General features: G+C 40.4%; 1 pseudogene; it reads left to right on the top strand.

Annotated features, from left to right (window-relative positions):
• Nucleotides 1–509: 509 nt before the first annotated feature.
• Nucleotides 510–15,672, top strand: LOC120022268 (annotated as a pseudogene).
• The last annotated feature ends 4,338 nt before the right edge of the window (nucleotides 15,673–20,010 follow it).

Raw genomic sequence — 20,010 nt, 5'->3', positions numbered from 1 at the left:
AGGTAAGAAGAACTCATGGGTCAGTTAAACAACACTGTCTCTAGTCATTTCTCTCCCATTTTCCCATTTATTTTTGTTGTTTTCATAATCCATAGGCTAATCCTTTTGTCCATTTTCATAGTCCTACAACAATATTAAACAAACACAACATCCACTCCCTGTGTGTGTGTGTGTGTGTGTGTGTGTGTGTGTGTGTGTGTGTGTGTGTGTGTGTGTGTGTGTGTGTGTGTGTGTGTGTGTGTGTACTCCCTGGATGAGGAGATGTAATCTCATGTTTTGTCCACAGAAACCAACAGGAGAGATCAGAGTCAGAGATTCTCAGTGGTCAGTCTTCCCAGAGTCATCAAACAGACCTGGCCTCCATATTCAGTGTATGTGGTCCTGTTATGTACATTTGTTTTTGTTTACCTCAATTACAGTTGATCTGTCAATCATTAATTAATGTGTTAATGAGAAAGCATTTTGTCTCTTGCTTAACTTATTTACTTGATTTATTTCAGTTGCTTGAAGAGAAAATTATGACATTTGTGAAGAACGAGCTGAAGATGTTCAAGAGGATTCTTAGTCCAGAACTCCCAGAAGGCTTTGAGAGTCAGAAGCAGGATAAGGAAGTGGTGGATGCTGAAGATGAGAAGCAGGAGAGCAGTGCCAGAGAGGGGGCTCTGAAGATCACACTGCACGTCCTGAGGAAAATGAACCAGAAGGAGCTTGCTGACACACTGGAGAAATGTAAGATCTGTCTGCCTCATGTTGAATGCTGTTTTATAACATTTAAAAGCTGTAGCTAAGGTACAGCTAAAGTAGCTGTGTAACTCAATGAAAAGAGAGAGAGAGAGAGAGACTGCAAGGGAGAGAGAGAGACAACATGAACAATACCATCAATAATAATATATTCAGTCTGTAATGCATTATGAAAAAATGTACACATTTATACAGTAAGAAGAGAATATATAATATATAAGAGAATAAATAATTATAATTTACAACTTTATATTAGTCCTACAATACTGTAGGCACTAAAACAGACGTAATATTAATATCCTCTGTGTTATTTCTAGATTCAGATGATCCTGCTGTGATTTGCCAACGTGAACTCAAATCTAATCTAAAGAAGAAGTTTCAATGTGTATTTGAGGGGATCGCTAAACAAGGAAACCCAACACTTCTCAATAAGATCTACACAGAGCTCTACATCACAGAGGGTGGAACAGGAGAGGTCAATAATGAACATGAGCTGAGACAGATTGAGACAACAACCAGGAAACAAGCAAGACCAGAGACTGCAATCAAATGTAACGACATCTTCAAATCCTTAACTGGACAAGACAAACCTATCAGAACTGTGCTGACAAAGGGAGTCGCTGGCATTGGAAAAACAGTCTCTGTGCAGAAGTTCATTCTGGACTGGGCTGAAGGAAAAGCAAATCAGGATGTCCAATTTGTATTTTCATTCCCTTTCCGGGAGCTGAATTTGATGAAAAAGGACAAACACACTTTCATTGACCTTCTCAATCACTTTTCAATGGAAACCAAACAATCAGGAATCTCCAACTACAACAAGTACAAAGTTCTGTTCATCTTTGATGGTCTGGATGAGTGCCGACTGCCCCTAGACTTCCAGAAGAACAAGATCTGTTGGGACGTCACAGAGTCAACCTCAGTGGATGTTCTGCTGACAAATCTGATCAGGGGAAATCTGCTTCCCTCTGCTCTCCTCTGGATAACTACCCGACCTGCAGCAGCCAATAAGATCCCTTCAGGGTGTGTTGACCAGGTGACAGAGGTACGAGGGTTCAATGACCCACAGAAGGAGGAATACTTCAGGAAGAGATTCAGTGATGAGGACCTGGCTAGCAGAATCATCTCACACATAAAGACATCAAGGAGCCTCCGCATCATGTGCCACGTTCCAGTCTTCTGTTGGATTTCTGCAACAGTCCTTGAACACATGCTGAAACATAAGAGAGAAGAGATGCCCAAGACTCTGACTGAGATGTACACACACCTTGTGGTGTTTCATTCCAAACAGAATAATGAAAAGTATCTTGGGAAAGAAGAGACAGGTCCAAACTGGAATAAAGAGAGCATTCTGTCACTGGGAAAACTGGCTTTTCAGCAGCTTGTGAATGGCAATCTGATTTTCTATGAAGGAGACCTGAAAGACGCTGGCATTGATGTCAATGAAGCCTCAGTGTACTCAGGATTGTGCACACAGCTCTTTAAAGAGGAATGTGTGCTGTACCAGGACAAGGTGTACTGCTTTGTTCATCTGAGCATTCAGGAGTTTCTGGCTGCTGTATATGTGTTCCTCTCATTCATCAACAACAATGAGAATCTAATGGACAAATTGCAAACGAAGTCCAGTGTCTTTTCTCTGCTGTTCGGAAACGTGTCTGAAGTTAGTTTCTACAAGAGTGCTGTGGATAAAGCCTTACAAAGTGAGACGGGAAACCTGGACCTTTTCCTCCGCTTCCTTCTGGGCCTCTCACTGGAGTCCAATCAGAAGCACTTACAAGGTCTACTGACAAAGACAAAAAGCAGCTCACAGAGCCATGAAGAAACAGTCAAGTACATCAAGGAGAAGATCAGGGAGAATCCCTCTCCAGAGAGGTGCATCAATCTGTTCCACTGTCTGAATGAACTGAATGACCATTCTCTAGTGGAGGAGATCCAAAGATACCTGAGATCAGGAAGTCTCTCAAAACCCAAACTGTCACCTGCACAGTGGTCAGCTCTGGTCTTTGTGTTGCTGACTTCAGAAAAGGAGCTGGATGTGTTTGACCTGAAGAAATACTCCAGATCAGAGGAAGGTCTTCTGAGGCTGATGCCAGTGGTCAAAGCCTCCAGAGCTGTTCTGTGAGTAAATAAAATGACATATAAGAACTAATCGTCATGAAGATTTATCCAGTTTAGAGAGAAATATGTATTATAATATGTATATATATTTTATATTGAAAATCATATTGAATAATTGCATTGAGTTTCACATTAGTATAACAATATGACCATACAATTCTAGGAGAGGGAAGATGAATCGATATGATGTTTGAGAAAATAAACCAAATGCATCTGCCATTGTCCTTCTACACTACTGGTGTTAAATTAACAGTGTGTTTGTGAAGTCATGATGATCTCTTTGCAGGCTGTCAGGCTGTGGAGTCACAGAGGAAGGCTGTGCTTCTCTGGTCTCAGCTCTGAGGTCAAACCCCTCACACCTGAGAGAGCTGGATCTGAGTAACAATGACCTGAAGGATTCAGGAGTGAAGCTGCTCTCTGCTGGACTGGGGAATCACCACTGTAAACTGGAGACTCTGAGGTCAGTATTCCTGTAGTTGGTCAACAAGTGATAACTGTTCACCAGATCCACATGTGTTTACCAGACACACATAGTCCACAACATATGTGTTTGGACAGTGAAGCTTACAGTTTTACATTTGGTGCTATGCTCCAGCATTTTGGATTTTAGTTAGAATGTCTCATATTAGTCGACAGTACAGAATGTCACCTTTTATTTGATGTTAATGGTGAGAGGTTAGCATGTTTTGTTGTAGTCTCTGTTATTGGTAATGGTGAGAGGTTAGCATGTTTTGTTGTAGCCTCTGTTATTGGTAATGGTGAGAGGTTAGTATGTTTTGTTGTAGTCTCTGTTATCGGTAATGGTGAGAGGTTAGCATGTTTTGTTGTAGTCTCTGTTATTGGTAATGGTGAGAGGTTAGCATGTTTTGTTGTAGCCTCTGTTATTGGTAATGGTGAGAGGTTAGCATGTTTTGTTGTAGTCTCTGTTATTGGTAATGGTGAGAGGTTAGCATGTTTTGTTGTAGTCTCTGTTATCGGTAATGGTGAGAGGTTAACATGTTTTGTTGTAGTCTCTGTTATCGGTAATGGTGAGAGGTTAGCATGTTTTGTTGTAGCCTCTGTTATTGGTAATGGTGAGAGGTTAGTATGTTTTGTTGTAGCCTCTGTTATTGGTAATGGTGAGAGGTTAGCATGTTTTGTTGTAGTCTCTGTTATTGGTAATGGGTGAGAGGTTAGCATTTTTTGTTGTATCCTCTGTTATTGGTAATGGTGAGAGGTTAGCATGTTTTGTTGTAGCCTCTGTTATTGGTAATGGTGAGAGGTTAGCATGTTTTGTTGTAGTCTCTGTTATTGGTAATGGTGAGAGGTTAGCATGTTTTGTTGTAGCCTCTGTTATTGGTAATGGTGAGAGGTTAGCATGTTTTGTTGTAGCCTCTGTTATTGGTAATGGTGAGAGGTTAGCATGTTTTGTTGTAGCCTCTGTTATTGGTAATGGTGAGAGGTTAGCATGTTTTGTTGTAGCCTCTAACTTTCTCACTCATTATTATTCATGATTCATTCATGATCTTTCTCAATCATTGCAGTCACAGGCTTGATGAAGTCATTGTGTTCAAAGAATATGGGACCAAATACTATACTTTTGACTACTTTAATACACTTTAAGTGAATTGGTCAGAAAACGTATTACTTCTTCAAATAGGGAGACTAGATACATAAAGTGCTTTCATTTCTAAATGGTGACACAGATGTATTAAAATACCCACAAATAAAAGGTGACATTATATACTGTCACCTCATATGAAACATTTGATCTGAAATCCAAAATGTTGGAGTATAGAGACACATTTAAAATGTTAGCTTCACTGTCAAAATAGATATGGTGTGGACTGTTTACTCAATACAATCTAAATCTGATACCTCACTGTCATTATAGATATGGTGTGGACTGTATACTCAATACAATCTAAATCTGATACCTCACTGTCATTATAGATATGGTGTGGACTGTTTACTCAATACAATCTAAATCTGATACCTCACTGTCATTATAGATATGGTGTGGACTGTATACTCAATACAATCTAAATCTGATACCTCACTGTCATTATAGATATGGTGTGGACTGTTTACTCAATACAATCTAAATCTGATACCTCACTGTCATTATAGATATGGTGTGGACTGTATACTCAATACAATCTAAATCTGATACCTCACTGTCATTATAGATATGGTGTGGACTGTATACTCAATACAATCTAAATCTGATACCTCACTGTCATTATAGATATGGTGTGGACTGTTTACTCAATACAATCTAAATCTGATACCTCACTGTCATTATAGATATGGTGTGGACTGTATACTCAATACAATCTAAATCTGATACCTCACTGTCTGTCTTTTTACTGATTCTGCTTTTAAACTGGTCTGGTCAGTCTACTCACATATTTGTACTATACATGTTTATCTACAAGCAATACTTGTATAATTTGTCATTTCTAATAATGATGCATTAATTTATGCATATATAAGACATGTTTCAGGACACTGATATAACTGCCACTATTTTCACCACCAAAGAATATCAGTGTGATTTTAATATGATTTGACTCTTTGCAGGCTGTCAGGCTGTCTAGTCACAGAGGAAGGCTGTGCTTCTCTGGTCTCAGCTCTGAGGTCAAACCCAACACATTATTTGTGCACAGGTTACAGCGTAAACAGGGAAAGCTGAGCTTAACATTTTAATACAACCTGTCTGTCATTGTATTTCTTCTGTGTTGGCAGACTCACTGGCTGTAAACTCAGAAACACATCCTGTAAAGTGTTGGCCTCAGATCTCAGTTCAAACCTCTCATACCTGAGAGAGCTGGATCTGAGTAACAATGACCTGAAGGATTCAGGAGTGAAGCTGCTCTCTGCTGGACTGGGGAATCCCCACTGTAAACTGGAGACTCTGAGGTCAGTATTCCTGTAGTTGGTCAACAAGTGATAACTGTTCACCAGATCCACAGATCCACCAGACACACATAGTCCACACCATATGTGTTTGGACAGTGAAGCTTAGAGTTTTAAATATGGTGCTATGCTCCAGCATTATAGATTGACTGTTAGACTGTTTCATATGAGGTGACAGTATATAATGTCACCTTTTATTTGAGGGTATTCATACATATACTGTCATGGTCAAAGTTGAGAATGACACATGTTAATTTTCAGTCTGCTGCTTCAGTGTCTTTAGATATTTTTGTCAGATGTTACTTTGGAATACTGAAGAATAATTACTATTTCATAAGTGTCAAAGGCTTTTATTGACAATTACATGAAGTTGGTGCAAAGAGTCAATATTTGCATTGTTGACCCTTCTTTTTCAAGACCTCTCCAATCCGCCCTGGCATGCTGTCAATTAACTTCTGGGCCACATCCTAACTGATGGCAGCCCGTTCTTGCATAATCAATGCTTGGAGTTTGTCAGAATTTGTGGGGTTTTGTTTGTCCACCCGCCTCTTGAGGATTGACCACAAGTTCTCAATGGGATTAAGGTCTGAGACGTTTCCTGGCCATGGACCCAAAATATCGATGTTTTGTTCCCCGGGCCACTTAGTTATCACATTTGCCTTATGGCAAGGTGCTCCATCATGCTGGAAAAGGCAATGTTCATCACCAAACTGTTCCTGGATGGTTGGGAGAAGTTGCTCTCGGAGGATGTGTTGGTACCATTCTTTATTTATGGCTGTGTTCTTAGAAAAAATTGTGAGTGAGCCCACTCCCTTGGCTGAGAAGCAACCCCACACATGAATGGTCTCAGGATGCTTTACTGTTGGCATGACACAGGACTGATGGTAGCACTCACCTTGTCTTTTCCGGACAAGCTTTTTTCCGGATGCCCCAAACAATCGAAAAGAAGATTCATTAGAGAAAATGACTTTACCCCAGTCCTCAGCAGTCCAATCCCTGTACCTTTTGCAGAATATCAGTCTGTCCCTGATGTTTTTCCTGGAGAGAAGTGGCTTCTTTGCTGCCCTTCTTGACACCAGGACATCCTACAAAAGTCTTGTGTGTGCAGATGCACTCTCACCTGCCTGCTGCCATTCCTGAGCAAGCTCTCTACTGGTGGTGCCCCGATCCCACAACTGAATCAACTTTAGGAGACGGTCCTGGCGCTTGCTGGACTTTCTTGGGCGCACTGAAGCCTTCACAACAATTGAACCGCTCTCCTTGAAGTTCTTGATGTTCCGATAAATGGTTGATTTAGGTGCAATCTTACTGGCAGCAATATCCTTGCCTGTGAAGCCCTTTTTGTGCAAAGCAATGATGACGGCACGTGTTTCCTTGCAGGTAACCATGATTGACAGAGGAAGAACAATGATTCCAAGCACCACCTTCCTTTTGAAGCTTCCAGTCTGTTATTCGAACTCAATCAGCCTGACAGAGTGAACTCCAGCCTTGTCCTCGTCAACACTCACACCTGTGTTAATGAGAGAATCACTGACATGATGCCAGCTGGTCCTTTTGTGGCAGGGCTGAAAAGCAGTGGGAATGTTTTTGGGGGGATTCAGTTCATTTGCATGGCAAAAAGGGACTTTGAAATGAATTGCAATTCATCTGATCACTCTTCATAACATTCTGGAGTATATGCAAATTGCCATCATACAAACTGAGGCAGCAGACATTGTGAATTTATTTGTGTCATTCTCAAAACTTTTGTCCAGGACTGTATATTTTACCGTTTAGATATGAAAGCACTTTATGTATCTAAACTCATTAAAAATAGAAACATCCCTTTTTCAGGACCCTGTCTTTCGAAGACAATTTGTAAAAATCCAAATAACTTCACAGATCTTTCTTGGAAAGGGTTTAAGCACAGTTTCCCATGCTTGTTCAATGAACCATAAACAATTAATGAACATGCACCTGTGGAATGGTCGTTAAGACACTAACAGCTTACAGACGGTAGGCAATGAAGGTCACAGTTATGAAAACTTAGTACACTAAAGAGGAATTTCTACTGACTCTGAAAAACACCAAAAGAAAGATGCCCAGGGTCCCTGCTCATCTGCGTGAATGTGCCTTAGGCATGCTGCCAAGATGCATGAGGACTGCAGATGTGGCCAGGGCAATAAATTGCAATGTCCCTACTGTGAGACGCATAAGACAGCGCTACAGGGAGACAGGATGGACAGCTGATCGTCCTTGTAGTGGCAGACCACGTGTACCATCACCTGCGCATGATCAGTACATCGGAACATCACACCTGTGGGACAGGTACAGGATGGCAACAACTGCCCGAGTTAAACCAGGAACGTACAATCGCTCCATCAGTGCTCAGACTGTCCGCGATAGGCTGGACTGAGGGCTTGTAGACCTGTTGTAGGCAGGTCCTCACCAGACATCACCGGCAACAACGTCGCCTAGGGGCCCAAACCCACCATCGCTGGACCAGACAGAACTGGCAAAAAGTGTTCTTCACTGACGAGTCGCGGTTTTGTCTCACCAGGGGTGATGGTCGGATTCGCGTTTATCGTCGAAGGAATGAGCGTTACACCGAGGACTATACTCTGGAGCGGGATCGATTTGGAGGTGGAGGGTCCATCATGGTCTGGGGCGGTGTGTCACAGCATCATCGGACTGAGCTTGTTGTCATTGCAGGCAATCTCAACGCTGTGCGTTACAGGGAAGACATCCTCCTCCCTCATGTGGTACCCTTCCTGCAGGCTCATCCTGACATGACCCTCCAGCATGACAATGCCACCAGCCATACTGCTCGTTCTGTGTGTGATTTCCTGCAAGACAGGAATGTCAGTGTTCTGCCATGGCCAGCGAAGCGCCCGGATCTCAATTCCATTGAGCACGTCTGGGACCTGTTGGATCGGAGGGTGAGGGCTAGGGCCATTCCCCGCAAAAATATCTGGGAACTTGCAGGTGCCTTGGTGGAAGAGTGGGGTAACATCTCACAGCAAGAACTGGCAAATCTGTTGCAGTCCATGAGGAGAAGATGCACTGCAGTACTTAGTATCTGGTGCAGCCACCAGCTGCATTGACTGTTACTTTTGATTTTGAACCCAATTTGTTCAGGGACACAATTCAATTTCTGTTAGTCAAATGTCTGTGGAACTTGTTCAGTTTATGGCTCAGTTGTTGAATCTTGTTATGGTCATACAAAAATGTACAAATGTTAAGTTGCTGAAAATAAACGCAGTTGACAGTGAGAGGGCGTTTATTTTTTGGCTGAGTTTAGTTCTCCCATTTGAAGAAGTCTTAATTATTTGGACGAATTAATTTAGTCAAGTTTAGTGTTTGGTCTCATATTCCATGCCTGCAGTGATTACATCAAGCTTGTGATTCTACCAACTTGCTGAATGCATTTGCAGTTTGTTCAGGTTGTATTTTGGAATGTGTTTTTCCAAATAGAAACTAAATGGTGAATAATGTCCTGTCATTTTGGAGTCACTTCACTTGTTTTGTCAGTAAGTTTAGAAGATGTTTCTGAACACTTCTACATTCTTGTGGATGCGACCATGATTATGAATAATTATGAATGAATCGTGAAAAAAAAGAAGATAAATAACAAAGTTAGAGGCACAAAGATCAGAATAAATGCTAACCTCCCATGTTATTGGTAATGGTGAGAGGTTAGCATGTTGTGTTGTAGCCTCTGTTATTGGTAATGGTGAGAGGTTAGCATGTTTTGTTGTAGCCTCTGTTATTGGTAGTGGTGAGAGGTTAGCATGTTTTGTTGTAGCCTCTGTTATTGGTAATGGTGAGAGGTTAGCATGTTTTGTTGTAGTCTCTGTTATTGGTAATGGTGAGAGGTTAGCATGTTTTGTTGTAGCCTCTGTTATTGGTAGTGGTGAGAGGTTAGCATGTTTTGTTGTAGTCTCTGTTATTGGTAATGGTGAGAGGTTAGCATGTTTTGTTGTAGCCTCTGTTATTGGTAATGGTGAGAGGTTAGCATGTTTTGTTGTAGCCTCTGTTATTGGTAATGGTGAGAGGTTAGCATGTTTTGTTGTAGTCTCTGTTATTGGTAATGGTGAGAGGTTATCATGTTTTGTTGTAGTCTCTGTTATTGGTAATGGTGAGAGGTTAGCATGTTTTGTTGTAGCCTCTGTTATTGGTAATGGTGAGAGGTTAGCATGTTTTGTTGTAGCCTCTGTTATTGGTAATGGTGAGAGGTTAGCATGTTTTGTTGTAGCCTCTGTTATTGGTAATGGTGAGAGGTTAGCATGTTTTGTTGTAGCCTCTGTTATTGGTAATGGTGAGAGGTTAGCATGTTTTGTTGTAGCCTCTGTTATTGGTAATGGTGAGAGGTTAGCATGTTTTGTTGTAGCCTCTGTTATTGGTAATGGTGAGAGGTTAGCATGTTTTGTTGTAGCCTCTGTTATTGGTAATGGTGAGAGGTTAGCATGTTTTGTTGTAGCCTCTGTTATTGGTAATGGTGAGAGGTTAGCATGTTTTGTTGTAGCCTCTGTTATTGGTAATGGTGAGAGGTTAGCATGTTTTGTTGTATCCTCTGTTATTGGTAATGGTGAGAGGTTAGCATGTTTTGTTGTATCCTCTGTTATTGGTAATGGTGAGAGGTTAGCATGTTTTGTTGTATCCTCTGTTATTGGTAATGGTGAGAGGTTAGCATGTTTTGTTGTAGCCTCTGTTATTGGTAATGGTGAGAGGTTAGCATGTTTTGTTGTAGCCTCTGTTATTGGTAATGGTGAGAGGTTAGCATGTTTTGTTGTAGTCTCTGTTATTGTAATGGTGAGAGGTTAGCATGTTTTGTTGTAGATTCTGTTATTGGTAATGGTGAGAGGTTAGCATGTTTTGTTGTAGCCTCTGTTATTGCTAATGGTGAGAGGTTAGCATGTTTTGTTGTAGCCTCTGTTATTGGTCATGGTGTTTTGTTGTAGTCTCTGTTATTGGTAAGGGTGAGAGGTTAGCATGTTTTGTTGTAGCCTCTGTAACTTTCTCACTCATTATTATTCATGATTCATTCATGATTTTTCTTAATCATCAGGATTAAATTATTATTGTTTAGAAACATGTTATCTACTCACTTAGACAGAAAATTACTCCAGGCATCATCCACCATTCAGTTACTATTGGGCAAAACATAACCGAAAACACAACCAAAATAAACTGCAAATGAAAATTACTCCAGGCATCAACCAACGAGTTTGAGTCACAAGCTTGATGTAGTCGTCGTGTTGAACGAATATGGGACCGAATACTAAACTTTTGAATACTTAACTTCTTGGCGCTACGAATCCCGTTACCGGGATCATTTTCCTAAACAACCATTGAATTGCAGTGCGCCAAATTCAAAAATAATCCTAAAAATATTTATAATCTTGCAATCACAAGTGAAATATACCAAAACACAGTTTAGCTTGTTGTTAATCCACCTATTGTGTCAGATTTTGAAAATATGCTTTGCAGCGAAAGCAATCCAAGCTTTTGTGAGTGTATCAATCAATGCTAGAACAGTTAGCCTTAAATTAGCTTGGTCACGAAAGTCAGAAAAGCAATAAAATTAATCGCTTACCTTTGATAATCTTCGGATGTTTGCACTCACGAGACTCCCAGTCACACAAATGTTATTTTTGTTCGATAAATATTACTTTTATCACAAATTAGTATTATATCGAAATGCGCAACCCAACTGGCGTTTTTATGTTCAGAAAACCACAGCCTCGTTCCGTTCCTGAAAGGCAGAAAAATTCCTAAAAGTATCCGTAATGTTCGTAGAAACATGTCAAACATTTTTATAATCAATCCTCAGGTTGTTTTTAACATACATAAACGATCATATTTCAACCGGACGATAACCTACTCAATAAAAGAGAAAGAAAATGTCGAGCTAGCCCTCTCGCGCGAGGAACTAATCAAAGGACACCTGACTCGTTCTAAAAAATCTCGCTGATTTTTCAAAATTAAAGCCTGAAACTATGTCTAAAGCCTGGTCACAGCCTGAGGAAGCCATTGGAAAAGGAATCTGGTTGATACGCCTTTAAATATAGAGGGGCAGGAAACAGAACAGGGATTTTTATTTTATTTTTAAAGCACTTCCGGGTTGGATTTCCTCAGATTTTTGCCTGCAGAATCAGTTTTGTTATACTCACAGACAATATTTTGACAGTTTTGGAGACTTTGGAGTGTTTTCTATCCTAATCTGTTAATTATATGCAGATTCTACGATCTGGGCCTGAGAAATAGTCCATTTACGTTGGGAACATTATAAAATATAAAAGAAACATTCTGGCCCCTAGCGTCAAGAAGTTTTAATACTACTTTAATGCACTATAAGTGAGTTGGTTAGAATACTTATGACTTCTTTAAATAGGGGGACTAGATACATAAATAAAGTGCTTTCATTTCTAAATGGTGACACAGATGTATTAAAATACCCACAAATAAAAGGTGACATTATATACTGTCACCTCATATGAAACATTTGATCTGAAATCCAAAATGTTGGAGTATAGAGCCATATTTAAAATGTTAGCTTCACTTTCAAAATAGATATGGTGTGGACTGTATAATCAATACAATCTAAATCTGATACCTCACTGTCTGTCTTTTGACTGATACTGCTTTTTAAACTGATCTGGTCAGTCTACTCAAATATTTGTTAATATGCATCTTTCTATCTGCAAGCAATACTTGTATAATTTGTCATTTCTATTAATGAAACATTCATGTATGAATAGATATGGCAGGTTTCAGGACACTGACGTATCTGAACATTTATTTAAAAAAATATAGTGCCACTATATTCAAGTCCAAAGAATAGCCGTGTGGTTTTAATATGATTTGACTCTTTGCAGGCTGTCAGGCTGTCTAGTCACAGAGGAAGGCTGTGCTTCTCTGGTCTCAGCTCTGAGGTCAAACCCAACACATTATTAGTGTAACCGGGTTATAGCGTAAGCAGGGAAAGCTAAGCGTAACATATTTTAATACAACCTGTCTGTCATTGTATTTCTTCTGTGTTGGCAGACTCACTGTCTGTAAACTCACAGACACATCCTGTAAAGTGTTGGCCTCAGTTCTCAGTTCCAACCCCTCACACCTGAGAGAGCTGGACCTGAGTAACAATGACCTGAAGGATTCAGGAGTGAAGCTGCTCTCTGCTGGACTGGGGAATCCCCACTGTAAACTGGAGACTCTGAGGTCAGTATTCCTGTAGTTGGTCAACAAGTGATAACTGTTCACCAGATCCACATGTGTTTACCAGACACACATAGTCCACACCATATGTGTTTGGACAGTGATGCTTACAGTTTTAAATTTGGTGCTATGCTCCAGCATTTTGGATTTGAGATATAATGTTTCATATTAGGTGACAGTACAGAATGTCACCTTTTATTTGAGGGAATTCATACATATATTTTACCGTTTAGATATGAATAGTGAATAATGATGAATAACAAAGTTATAGAGGCACAAATATCAGTATAAATGCTAATCTCCCCTGTTATTGGTAATGGTGAGAGGTTAGCATGTTTTGTTGTAGCCTCTGTAACTTTCTCACTCATTATTATGAATGATTCATTCATGATTTTTCTTAATAATGGCATCATCAGGATTAATTTAGTGGTGTTTAGAAACATGTTGTCCGCTCACTAAGAAAGACATTTACTCCAGTCATCATCCACAATTTTAATATTGGGAAAAACACAACCCAAAACACAACCAAAACAAACTGCAAGTACAATCAACTAGTTTGAGTCACAGGCTTGATGTAGTCATTGCGTTAAAGGAATATCAGACCAAATACTATTCTTTTGGCTACTTTAATACACTATAAGTGAATTGGTCAGAATAATTATGACTTCTTCAAATTGGCAGACTGGACACATAAAGTGCTTTTATTTTTCTAAATGGTGAAACAGATATGTATGAAAATATCCTCAAATAAAAGGTGACATTATATACTGTCACCTCATATGAAACATTTGATCTGAAATCCAAAATGTTGGAGTATAGAGCCACATTTAAAATGTTAGCTTCACTGTCATTATAGATATGGTGTGGACTGTATACTCAATACAATCTAAATCTGATACCTCACTGTCATTATAGATATGGTGTGGACTGTTTACTCAATACAATCTAAATCTGATACCTCACTGTCATTATAGATATGGTGTGGACTGTATACTCAATACAATCTAAATATGATACCTCACTGTCTTTTGACTGATACTGCTTTTTAAACTGGTCTGGTTAGTCTACTCAAAAAATTGTACTATACATTATTCTATCTGAGGCAATACTTTGATAATGTATCATTTCTAATAATGGTACATTAATATATGAATAGACATGGCAGGTTTCAGGACACTGATGTATCTGAAAATGTAGAAAACATTAATTTAAAAAAATATACTGCCACTATTTTCACCACCAAAGAATATCAGTGTGATTTTAATATGATTTGACTCTTTGCAGGCTGTCAGGCTGTCTAGTCACAGAGGAAGGCTGTGCTTCTCTGGTCTTAGCTCTGAGGTCAAACCCCTCACACCTGAGAGAGCTGGACCTGAGCTACAATCACCCAGGAGACTCAGGAGTCAGACTGCTCTCTGCTGGACTGGAGGATCCACACTGCAGACTGGAGAAACTCAAGTATGTAGAGGGTTTATGTCAATGTTCATATCAGACATGTTTGACTTACCAGGCTGGTTAAGACAAACATTCTTACCACCACTTGGACAAAGGTATATGCTGACTGTGTGTGTGTGTGTGTGTGTGTGTGTGTGTGTGTGAGTTCAGGTGTACCCCTCAATGACTGTCTGTTCTTCTGCTTACCGCTACAGTGTGGAACATGGTGGAGAGAACAGAATGAAACCTGGGCTTAGAAAATGTGAGTGTTGACTGCTGTGAAGAATATGACTAAGAATAAGTCTTAATTCAAGTTAAGTCAAAGTCAAAGACCACCATCATTACTTACTTGGTCATATTAAATATCAGCTGTAGTTCTACAGAAGCAGAAATCAGGGACACCAAAGTTTACAGAGAGTTGCTTTGACAACGTGTGTGTGTGTGTGTGTGTTCATGCATGCATAGAGGTGTGTGTGTGTGTGTGTGTGTGTGTGTGTGTGTGTGTGTGTGTGTGTGTGTGTGTAATTAATGGGAATAAGTGTGTATTATATTACCATACAGTATAACATATGATCATTCAACAAGTCTCAAGTTACCTGAACTTCTCCTTTTGATACCTAGAAACATCTACATTAAATGAATTAGTGAAAAGTGAGTTAACATTCTAATGTGAAGGATGATGATTTTTAATATTGTGTCTGGTTTCATCCATCAGATGTCTGTGATCTCACACTGGACCCAAACACAGTATACAGACTCCTCTCTCTGTCTGAGGAGAACAGAAAGGTGACATGGAGGAGAGAGAAGCAGCCGTATCCTGATCACCCAGAGAGATTTGAGGACTGTGGACAGGTGCTGTGTAGAGAGGGTCTGACTGGGCGCTGTTACTGGGAGGTAGAGTGGAGTGGGAGAAGACCTGTTATAGGAGTGACATATAAAGGAATCAGCAGGAGAGGAAGGGGTTAATGACTGTTGTCTTGGACACAATGACAAGTCCTGGAGTCTGACCTGCATTAACAACCGTTACACTGCCTGGCACAATAATAATTCCACTACCATAGACGTCCGCCCCTGCAGCTCCCACATAGTAGGAGTGTATCTGGACTGGCCAGCCGGCACTCTGTCCTTCTATAGAGCCTCCTCTGACACACTGACCCACCTGATCACATTCACCTCCACATTCACTGAGCCCCTCTATCCAGGGTTTTGGGTTTGGGATGATTCCTCAGTGACCCTGTAAATAATAACCTGACACACACACACACACTGGACACACTGGACACACATTCACACACACACACACTGGACACACACACACACACTGGACACACACACACTGGACACACACACACACACACTCACACTGGACACACAGGACACACACACACAGGACACACACACACTGGACACACACACACAGGACACACACACACACACACACTGGACATACACACACACACACACACTGGACACACACACACACACACACACTGGACATACACACACACACACACACACACACACACACACACTGGACATACACACACAGGACACACACACTGGACACATGCACACAGGACACTGGACACACACACAAACAGGACACACACACTCGACACACACACACACACAAACACTGGACGGACACGCACACACAGGACACACACACACACATACTCACACACACAGGACACACACACACTGGACACACACAGGACACACACACACACACACATACACACTCGACATACACACACAGGACACACACACACTGGACATACACACACAGGACACGTGCACACAGGACACTGGACACACACACACAGGACACACACACTGGACACACACACACAAACACTGGATGGACACACACACACACACTGGACACAAACACACACACACCTCACAAACAATGGACGGACACACACACACACATACTGGACAAACACACTGGACGGACACACACACACACACACACACACACACACACACTGGACGGACACACACACACAAACAAACAGGACATACACACACACACTGCATACACACACATACACAGGATACACACACACTGGACACACACAGGACACACATACACACACACAGGACACATACACAGACACACACAGGACACACACACACTGGACGGACACACACACACATACAGGACACACACACACTGGACACACACACACACAGTACACACACACACACACACACACACTGGACACACACACACAAACTGGACACACACACACAGTGGACACACACATTGTGATTTTATAATATATTTTACTGTTTGTGCTCGTACCACAGGAGGTTGGTGGGACCGTAATTTGGGAGGACAGGCTTGTAATGTCTGGAGGGGAATAAGTGGAATGGTATCAAACACGTGGTTTCCATGTGTTCCATTTCATTCACTCTGTTCCAGACATTATTATGAGCCGTCCTCCCCTCAGCAGCCTCCTCTGGTATGTACTGTCCTATATGTGAGAGAGCTCCAACAAAGAATTACAATGTATGTATTACTTTTAATACCTGCAAAAGGCAAATAAACTACTTGAACTCCTCATGAATGTCTGCAGCCCACTAGGCTGTTGGCGTCTGACAAGAGGTGAAAATATTACAGGAATATTCTGCAAATGTTGATGAAGACGTCACTCAATCCACCCAAAACAACATGCAGTCTTTCCACAAGACTCCCATGAAGTTATAGTGTGACGTTATGAGTTGACGTTAAAGTAACATTCTCAGAACATACTGCACTTGTTTTATACTGTTTTAGATGGATCCTCTGTTTATCATCTTGTTTTATACTGTTTTAGATGGATCCTCTGTTTATCATCTTGTTTTATACTGTTTTAGATGGATCCTCTGTTTATCATCTTGTTTTATACTGTTTTAGATGGATCCTCTGTTTATCATCTTGTTTTATACTGTTTTAGATGGATCCTCTGTTTATCATCTTGTTTTATACTGTTTTAGATGGATCCTCTGTTTATCATCTTGTTTTATACTGTTTTAGATGGATCCTCTGTTTATCATCTTGTTTTAGATGGATCCTCTGTTTATCCGAGCACATAATTACATTACCCGACCTCCCCCCGTAAATCAACTTGTCGTCCTTAGCAGACACAGAAATACAAACATTAGGAGTTATTGTATTGTGCTAGTCAATTATTACGTAGAACAATCATTTTTTGGAGACCCTGTCCTGCTATCAGCCTGTGATGTGTGTGTTGTAAAGTGCCTTGCTGATGGGCACAACGGCAGTAGGTAGTATACGGTGATATTGAAGCCCGGTGGGTTACCGGCTTCAATATCCCTGTGTACTACCTACTGCTGTTTTGCCTTTGAGCAAGGGACTTCACCCCTAAGTGCTCTGCTCTGCCACAGCCCCTGTTCTGCTCCCAGCCTGTGACCAACAGGCAAAATAGTCACAGAAATCTCTGCACTAAGAGACTGTTTATGTAGAAACTGACAAACCCCTGGATGCTGAAACATAATCAACATTTTTAAAACACTGAAAAATCCCCTCAAATCAAAAAACGTGATCTAATGCATTGTATACATCTGGGGACCTACTGTATAAGAAAGCCCACAGGAAATGCCTGGTGTAGCGTTTAGTTTTGAACATCCTATTCTGGTCAGATGCAGGACTGAACTTTTCAGGAGAAGAGCAATACCCTCATTAGTTGGGCTACTAAATGAGCCCACAAGAGCCTAACTACTGAGTTCTTATTGATAAGGTTTTTATTTCATATATTTGAATGTATTGTATATTTAGTTAACTTTTGATGTATGCAACAAGTGCACTGCATTCCAGTACAATTGATGTTAGACTATAAATGTGTATTTGTGAAAGTGAAATAGTAAATGTGAAGATAGAAACTCATATTGATATTTAGTAAAGTTCTTACCATAGGTTTTGGGCTGGACGACAATTCAGTTTTGATGACCTGAATTAAGTGAACCAAGACAACAATTAGACATCAATTACATCTTGGTAGTTAAGAGACACTGTCTGCATCACAACATATTGCATGACAGGGTAGTGAATTGCTCATCATCCCGGCTCTTCCAAGATGGGTGGTAATTTCATCTAGCATCTTAATAAAGAGAGTTCCTCTCCTGTGTTTAATGAAGATGGGTGGTAATTTCATCTAGCATCTTAATAAAGAGAGTTCCTCTCCTGTGTTTAATGAAGATATTTGCAGCACAGGGTTTCTATTTCAGAAAAGAGGCAGAAAAGTCCCTGACACGATGTTTAACAAAGGAGTGCAGATGCTCTGATAGCCGTTGGTCTGAAGACTATTATTCTTCCTCACTGTTTAGGTCACGGACAAGGTCAAATTAGGATCTGGGCCTCAGATCGGCCAACAGTGCATATTGTGCCACCAACCATTAAAATGTCTGTCTCCATTTGAATGTTGTTGCTTTTTTAAGATCTCAAAAGGCAGAAATATGTTTATTTTGTTCTCATCAATCCTACTTACCACCATGTTCTTCCTTTCCATTGAACATCGAAAAGAAACACCTTTGCAGAATCATTGTACTGATCAGCTCGGACCTCACCGTCCTGTTGTGTACGCAGTTCATCTCTGATCTGAATCAGGAAACTAAGAGTTGGTTAGAACAGATCTGAATCAGGAAACTAAGAGTTGGTTCAAACAGATCTGAATCAGGAAACTAAGAGTTGGTTTAAACAGATCTGAATCAGGAAACTAAGAGTTGGTTTGAACAGATCTGAATCAGGAAACTAAGAGTTGGTTTGAACAGATCTGAATCAGGAAACTAAGAGTTGGTTTGAACAGATCTGAATCAGGAAACTAAGAGTTGGTTTAAACAGATCTGAATCAGGAAACTAAGAGTTGGTTTAAACAGATCTGAATCAGGAAACTAAGAGTTGGTTTGAACAGATCTGAATCAGGACACTAAGAGTTGGTTTAAACAGATCTGAATCAGGAAACTAAGAGTTGGTTTGATGGTCAATAATGTGGGACCCCATTGTATACTTCAAAGTTAGAGATATGTTGAAACTGGATCCATCATAAATGATTCTACATTTCATAGTATGCCATGTCCTTTACTGGCCAAAGGTTAAACTGCTGTTATGTTTCTGATATACTATGGTGTTGTGTCACTAGACTTTGACCAGATATTATTGCATCCAAAGATCAACTGTACCTAGAACACAGATACAGAGACACTTGTCATCTGGAAGCTGCTCTCTCAACACAACGGAAAATATCTCAATGACTTGACATGTTCTGGTTGTGAATTCAGGCTACAAGGTGAGAATCTTCCCAGGGATTATTGTAAAGTGTGTAGAGACATTAAATGTATGGTGTAATTTTAGTATAATGACAGTAAAACACTCAGATCTAACAGTCCATTTCACCTGGGACAGCTACGTGACAGTTCAATCATACAAAATGGCGCTAACTGGGAGTAGGCAAGTCAATTTCAATAACATATTGTTCATATATCGTATTATACGATTCGTATATCGTGGTTATTTTGCCATTTGTCAAAATGTTAATGTATCATAGTTGTAAATCATCTTTCAGAATATCAGAACATTTGTTGTTTTCTAAATTACAATGAGCTCCTGCTTCCTGTGTA

The sequence above is a fragment of the Salvelinus namaycush genome, chromosome 2 (genome assembly GCF_016432855.1).
Source record: "Salvelinus namaycush isolate Seneca chromosome 2, SaNama_1.0, whole genome shotgun sequence".
NCBI lineage: Eukaryota > Metazoa > Chordata > Actinopteri > Salmoniformes > Salmonidae > Salvelinus > Salvelinus namaycush.
Note: the sequence above shows the minus strand (reverse complement) of the source record. Positions and strands in the feature narration are given on the sequence as shown.